Consider the following 7,510-nt stretch of genomic DNA (forward strand, 5'->3'; position numbering starts at 1 on the left):
CCATCATATGTAAGTTTAATTTATTGTATAGGACTTTCTTAAGTTTCTGAGTGGTTATATCTCATGGAATGATGAAATATATGCAGGCATGGAGATTATGGAACGAAGGAAAAGGACTGGAGCTAATTGATCCATTTCTGGTTGGTTCCTGTGATTCAAACGAGTTTTTGAGATATCTCCATATTGGATTATTGTGTGTTCAAGAAGATGCATATGACAGGCCAACCATGTCTTCTGCCGTTTTAATGTTGAAAAGTGAAACTGTAAATCTCAGCCAACCTGGAAAACCTGCCTTCTCCATTGGAACATTCAATGATGTCCACAATAAGGCTGGTGCTGTTAGCACTAGCTCTTATAATGGACTAACAATTTCCAACATAGCGCCACGGTAGCAGAGCTGATGTTCATGGTGGCATTGAAATTGTCATGTAATTGATGCACTGTCCTCCCAGGCACAAAGTACCTGCCTTCTGCAAATGAGTCACAAAGTCTAATCTCTAACTGATATGAGTTCCCAATTTGGAATTGCAATTGAAATATATGTCTATATTGTTGTAGTATAAATGTATTATACTATAAATGTATATATCATGTAATAGGTACTTGAGTGTATAGATAAGGTACTTGAATGTATAATGTAGGTATAAGGACTTGTGTGACATGCTTTATGCCAAAGGGCAACAAGCATGGCAATTATCATCATTGAAGACAACCATGTGGAGCTGCAGCCATGATGAAAATGGTTACCAAATTGGTTTTCTCTTTGAGTATTCACACTACAATGGATTCCTATAAATACAAGGGAGTATGAGATTAATAAACACACATTACTCTCTCCAAATTCTCTGATTCATTACTCTCTCTCTCTCTGTCAATTTATGTTTGTTCTTAAACACGTTATCAGCACAAAATTGCTTTAGAATTAGAATCGAAAATTGACAAGAGTAGAAGTTCATCATACGATCAAAGTCATTTTTCCAAACCTACAAAAAACCTCCAAACCCTATCACATATCAAAGCCCTTGATCCAAGAAGCCCAGAACCGTTTTCAGAACGGCCAGAACCGGCTGAAAACCTCTTGAACCGGCCACCGGAAACACCGAAAGCCTCTTTGCCTGGTTCGAAGCCTTCCACCCTGCCCCCTGCTGCCATACTTCACCAGAAACTGAAGGTTGATCCCAGCTCGCCGGCGCCGGAAAAATCGTCACCGGAACCGGCCGATTTCCGGCTGAACCGGCCACCTGAAGCCACTGCACCACCAAACCGAAGTCAGCTGCCTCAGTCAACCCCTGCCTCAGTCAACCCAGCCCAGTCAGCAGCCCAGAAGCTGCCCTAGGCCCAAAAGCAGAAGAGGCCCAACCAGCCCAAAAGCAGAAGCAGACCCACTTCCAGCCCATTGCCACGTCAGTGCCCAGTCAGCGTCCAGTCAGCGTCTAGACCACTGCCACGTCAGCACCTCGGTCAACACCGGTCAACCCTCCGGTCAACGACCAGTCAACGTCGGTCAACCCTTTTTCCGGCGACTTTTCGGACACTTTCCAGCGACTTTTCGGACATTTTTCGGCGACTTTCCGGCCACTTTTCGGACACTTTTCAGTGATTTTCCGACAACACTGTTTCTAGGTATTTATCACTAAAAGTTCCTGTTTTTGCTTATCAGGAAACTGCGGACTGTGGGGTACATAATGGCCAAGGACTATTTCGAGGTATTTCTTACTAAAAGTTCCCGCTTTTGAGTTTTTACTTCTTTTTCCTCTCTTGTTTTTTCCCGGGAACTTACAATCAGAAAGCGGAATCGTGGGGATTCACGCTATACGAACTAAGAGCGTTTGTAATCAACGAACTAAGAGTGTTCATAAGACTTCGGACTAAGAGCGTCCGTAAGCATCGTTTTATGACCATATAAATATCATTGTTTCGGTCTAATCTAAATATTCTTGGAAGTTGATTTCTTGGTAGCATAGCTCGGAAATCTTATTATTTTAGTTTTCGTGGAAGTTTAGCTCCGAAACGAATATATCTTCTATGCTTATTCTCAGGATGTCGAATGAACCTAGACTCGATTTTCCCATGCTTGACTCAACAGGCTCAGGTTACTATAGCTGGGTAACTGATGTTGAGAACCACCTCACTTCGAGGGAGATATTGCCCATAATCCAGGCACCTCGCCAGGGCCTTATGTTCCAACGAATACCCACAAAGCATGCTCAAACAGTTATCTTGATGCGACGTCATATGGACAAAGTACTCAGGTTGGATTATATGTCGATCAAGAATGCAAGAGAGCTATGGGTAGCGCTAGAAAAGTGCTTTGGCAATATCCAAGATTCCCTCCTCCCTGACTTGAAGATTCAGTGGAATGATATACGCTTCTCCGACTTCAAGTCTGTTTCTGAATACAATTCAGAAGCTCTTCGCCTCAAAGCCATGTTGAGGTTCTGTGGAAAACCTCTCACAGAAGAAGAGCTAATTGAGAAGACTCTCTCCACCTTCCCTGTCGCAGCACTTATACTGTCAAAGCAATATTGCACTGACTTCAATGTTGGACGACTTACGAGGTTTAATGAGCTCATAAATGTTTTGTCGGTAGCTGAAAAGCACGACAACATCCTCGTAAAGAATTATAATTCAAGGCCCATCGGAACCAAGAGCGTTCGTGAGGCGAATTATATTGCACCCAAAAGAGGGCGCAAGGAGCGGTACCCTAATAACAGGAGATATGGAGGACGAACGAGTCCATATAACCGCCCTGTTTGGAACCAAAATGAACATTTTGGCCTGACAAGGCATGTGTTGGAGAAATTGAGCCAATGTCAGTGGCTCAAGCTATATATTGTCGACAAGCTCGAAATATATATTTAGAGGCTAAACAAAGCCTACTATGGAAGCATGGAAACATGAAAAGTCAACTTTAGCACATTTTCCTACTTCGGCTAGGAGAAACCGAGCTAAACAAGGAAGGAGGGGCGGCAGACTGACCAAATGAACTTGAAATGAGTTGAAACTTTCCAGATCCATTCTAGACAGCCCAGGGATCATTTCTTATGAAGAGTGCAAGAGCTTTTTTTGAGTAGAAGGCCTTCAAACAATCAGCCCAATTTTCTACAGAAGCAAAACTGGAAAACTGGACCTGTAAGAGGTCCAGCAGCATTTTCGGCCCAACCACATGGAATAAAAATCTGAAAATTTGTCAGGATGATCTACACTCATAGTGGAACATTTCATATGAAGAAGTCGAAGGCATATAATGAAGTCTTGTTGGAGAAATAATTGAAGGAATAAAGGGGCAGAAACTGACCTAAAACCAGCTCAATATTCACATGTTCATGTTTCCTACCCACATGAAGAAAGCTAGATGCTTTTCTCTTTTTCCTTGGATATATTTTTCTTCTACAATCTCTTTAATAGATCATCACCACTTCCATGTTGCTGCACCTTCATGCTTTGCTTTCATTTCATCTTTTCTCTATCTTTTCCATATTTTACAAGTGAACTTAGATCTACTTTCATTATTTTTCTTCCACTCATCATTTCACTCTTCTTTTTCTTCCCTATATAAACACCTTCTCCTCTCATTCTAAAACACACATTCACATTCAACAACAACATCTCTAAGATGATCTAAGTTCTCTCTAGAGCAAACCTCTCTAAGAGCAACTCCTCTCCCTCTCTTTCTCTTTCTCTTACCGGTGATCACACTCCTAGTCCTAGTCTTCTCAGAAGCCGACTTTCAGTGCCACCAAACCCTCTGTCAACGTGCTTCGGTCCTAGTCTCCTCAGGAGCCGACGGTAGTGCCGCGACCACAACGGTTACAAAACCAGCCAAGCAAGGGTAACGCCCTAGCAACCCAGCCAAGCTAAAGTCACGCTTTAGCAAGATCTCAACATTTCCCGGTGATTTCGCTCTGCTCAATCTGCAATATTGAGTATCGACTTGTGAACAAGAAGAAACTTCAGCAAAGTCCTCACCACGAGGCACAAAGAATCCCACGACGAGGTTGGTGCTCTCGTCTACAATCGCTTGATAGAAGTCAGGTCAAGGGACACCCCCGACGACCGCACCCGAACGGTGCTGGCACGCCCGCGCAAGAAAAGAGACTGTTGACCGGCTGCAGCAAAATTGGAGCCAAACATTTTGGCACGCCCGGTGGGACTATACTAGAGTCTTTTTTCGTCATCATTGAGATGCCAGGGGAAAATCTTTACCAAAAGAAATTCCTAAAGTGAATTGATGGACAATGTTGCCACCATTGGCGATACCGCCATTAATGATGAGTTTATGCCTATTCCCATCCCAGAGGGGGCAAGCATTGATGAACAGCTCGCGATCATCATGGCCAACATCGAGAGGAATAAAGAAAAGCAAGCCAGGGACATGGCCATTTTGATTGCAAAAACAAAGCAGAGGTTTTGCGATTGGGACCTAGAAATTGAGCAGAACGCTCGAGAAGAGGTCATTTATGAGGTTGATTTGCCTATAGGTGGCAATCAACCTAATGGCCTCACTGGTGAATCACAGCCTTACATAGAGGCTACTTATGGAGAACGTCATCAACAAGATTGTTCTTCAGACAAGAAAATTGTCTCTGAACAAATATCTGATGTCTCCACTGATCAAGCCAAATATGTGGCTACTGATTAGATGCATGGGGGGCAAGATATGACCCATGATCATCCCTTTGATCAAGAGAAGTTGGCGACAGTTGGCGACAAAGCCGATCTTGGGACACCGTCATCTTCCAAATTACAATTGGAGATCATGTCTCGTCAACCAACAAAGATACTTGGGGGGCAAGAATACCCCTCTCACGAGCCAAATTCCTCCAAATTCTTCAACGAGAAGTATCTTAATTTGTTCTTTTTCTACAAGCTCTCATAGGAGGGATTTTTACCCTACAAATTTTGATACATCGGAGCTTGGAACGAAGCATAGATGGCCTCCCCCGTGGTCTTCTAGAGGTTAGCCAAACATGGTGCTGCTAGCTTCTTTCTTTCTTTGCTTTTAATTTTCTGTTAATTTTTTCGTTTCTAGTTTTCTTTTCATTAAAAAAAAAAAATCAGTTAAAAAAAAAAAAAAAAAATTGAATTTGGTAAGGGGTTGTGAATCATAACGGAATAGGTGAAGTCTCTTTTGTTAATATTGGCCTAAACTCCTTATTGGTGCCTAGTTCAGGTCCCTTAAGGTTAAGGGCGGCTTTTATTAACACTTGTTGAACTGTCTTCACACTTATGACCTTTCTCATCTTAGTAAGTATAGCCTATGTGAAATGGTGTCTAGAAAGGGGACAACGTTCATGACAGGTTCTTGAATCCAGAAGTGCGTGCAAATGGGCCTAAACCACTATGTGGGAGTAGCTCATGCCAAAATGGATTCTGCCTCTCTTGTTCGCCCTCCCCCACCTGGCCATTTCAGTAAGGTTGCCCAAAGGATTTGAAAGAAAATTTGTGTCTAGACGACTATACTTGGGCCGCATGTCTAAACCTTGATTCACAATGTCTTATTAAAATTAAAAAAAAAAAAAAAATACAAAAATACAAAAAGAGTTTCAAATTTGTGCGTCGCGGAGGATGCAAAAAATTGTGTTCTTGCCTAATAGTGGATGGAACTTGCTAATATACTTAAGAGGCCATTGGTATTGGTCTGGGCACATATACAAGAGGCATTTAATATGTCTAGTATGGTATTAGCAGTGGAGGAGGTCAAATCAATATTTTTGCCAATAATTGTGGCGAAAGCTGGGTTGCGAATTGTTGGCAGCGAAGTGGTTTTAATTACATGGCCTCGCAAAGGATGGTTCGCGAAGGAAGACTGGCGATTAATATATGTATGCTCACTATGTATAATTAAGAGGGAGAGAGGCTACTATTCAAGTAATTTTAGTCAAGCCAATACAAGTGGCTTTGGAGCAACGACATTATAAGAGGAGTGCTGATTCAAGACCTCTTTAGTCAAGACGAGGACCTTTGACTTCGAGGTCTGGGGGGCAATGTTTGGACCCAAAATGAACATTTTGGCCTGACAAGGCGTGTGTTGGAGAAATTAAGCCAATGTCAGTGGCTCAAGTTATATATTGTCGACAAGCTCGAAATATATATTTAGAGGCTAAATAAAGCCTACTATGGAAGCATGGAAGCATGAAAAGTTAACTTTAGCACATTTTCCTACTTCGGCTAGGAGAAACCGAGCTAAACAAGGAAGGAGGGGCGGCAGACTGACCAAATGAACTTGAAATGAGCTGAAACTTTCCAGATCCATTCTAGACAGCCCAAGGATCATTTCTTATGAAGAGTGCAAGAGCTTTTTTTGGGTAGAAGGCCTTCAAACAATCAGCCCAATTTTCTACAGAAGCAAAACTGGAAAACTGGACCTGTAAGAGGTCCAGCAGCATTTTCGGCCCAACCACATGGAATAAAAATCTGAAAATTTGTCAGGATGATCTAAACTCATAGTGGAACATTTCATATGAAGAAGTCGAAGGCATATAATGAAGTCTTGTTGGAGAAATAATTGAAGGAATAAAGGGGCAGAAACTGACCTAAAACCAGCTCAATATTCACATGTTCATGTTTCCTACCCACATGAAGAAAGCTAGATGCTTTTCTCTTTTTCCTTGGATATATTTTTCTTCTACAATCTCTTTAATAGATCATCACCACTTCCATGTTGCTGCACCTTCATGCTTTGCTTTCATTTCATCTTTTCTCTATCTTTTCCATATTTTACAAGTGAACTTAGATCTACTTTCATTATTTTTCTTCCACTCATCATTTCACTCTTCTTTTTCTTCCCTATATAAACACCTTCTCCTCTCATTCTAATACACACATTCACAACACAACAACAACATCTCTAAGATGACCTAAGTTCTCTCTAGAGCAAACTTCTCTAAGAGCAACTCCTCTCCTTCTCTTTCTCTTACCGGTGATCTCACTCCTAGTCCTAGTCTTCTCAGAAGCCGACTTTCAGTGCCACCAAACCCTCTGTCAACGTGCTTTGGTCCTAGTCTCCTCGGGAGCCGACGGTAGTGCCGCGACCACAACGGTTACAGAACCAGCCAAGCAAGGGTAACGCCCTAGCAACCCAGCCAAGCTAAAGTCACGCTTTAGCAAGATCTCAATACTTCCCGGTGATTTCGCTCTGCTCAATCTGCAATATTGAGTATCGACTTGTGAACAAGAAGAAACTTCAGCAAAGTCCTCACCACGAGGCACAAAGAATCCCACGACGAGGTTGGTGCTCTCCTCATCTACAATCGCTTGATAGAAGTCAGGTCAAGGGACACCCCCGACGACCGCACCCGAACGGTGCTGGCACGCCCGCGCAGAAAAGTGACTGTTGACCAGCCTGCAACAAAATTGGAACCAAACATTTTGGCACACCCGGTGGGACCTACATCAGAAGTCTTTCTCTTGAAGACATTCAACCACCGGGCTTCAAAACCAAACATTTTGGCACGCCCAGTGGGACCTACTGTAGAAGTTTTTCTCCTGAAGCACATTCAACCACCGG

This window comes from Rosa rugosa, chromosome 6 (assembly GCF_958449725.1).
Source record: "Rosa rugosa chromosome 6, drRosRugo1.1, whole genome shotgun sequence".
In the NCBI taxonomy this organism is placed as follows: Eukaryota; Viridiplantae; Streptophyta; class Magnoliopsida; order Rosales; family Rosaceae; genus Rosa; species Rosa rugosa.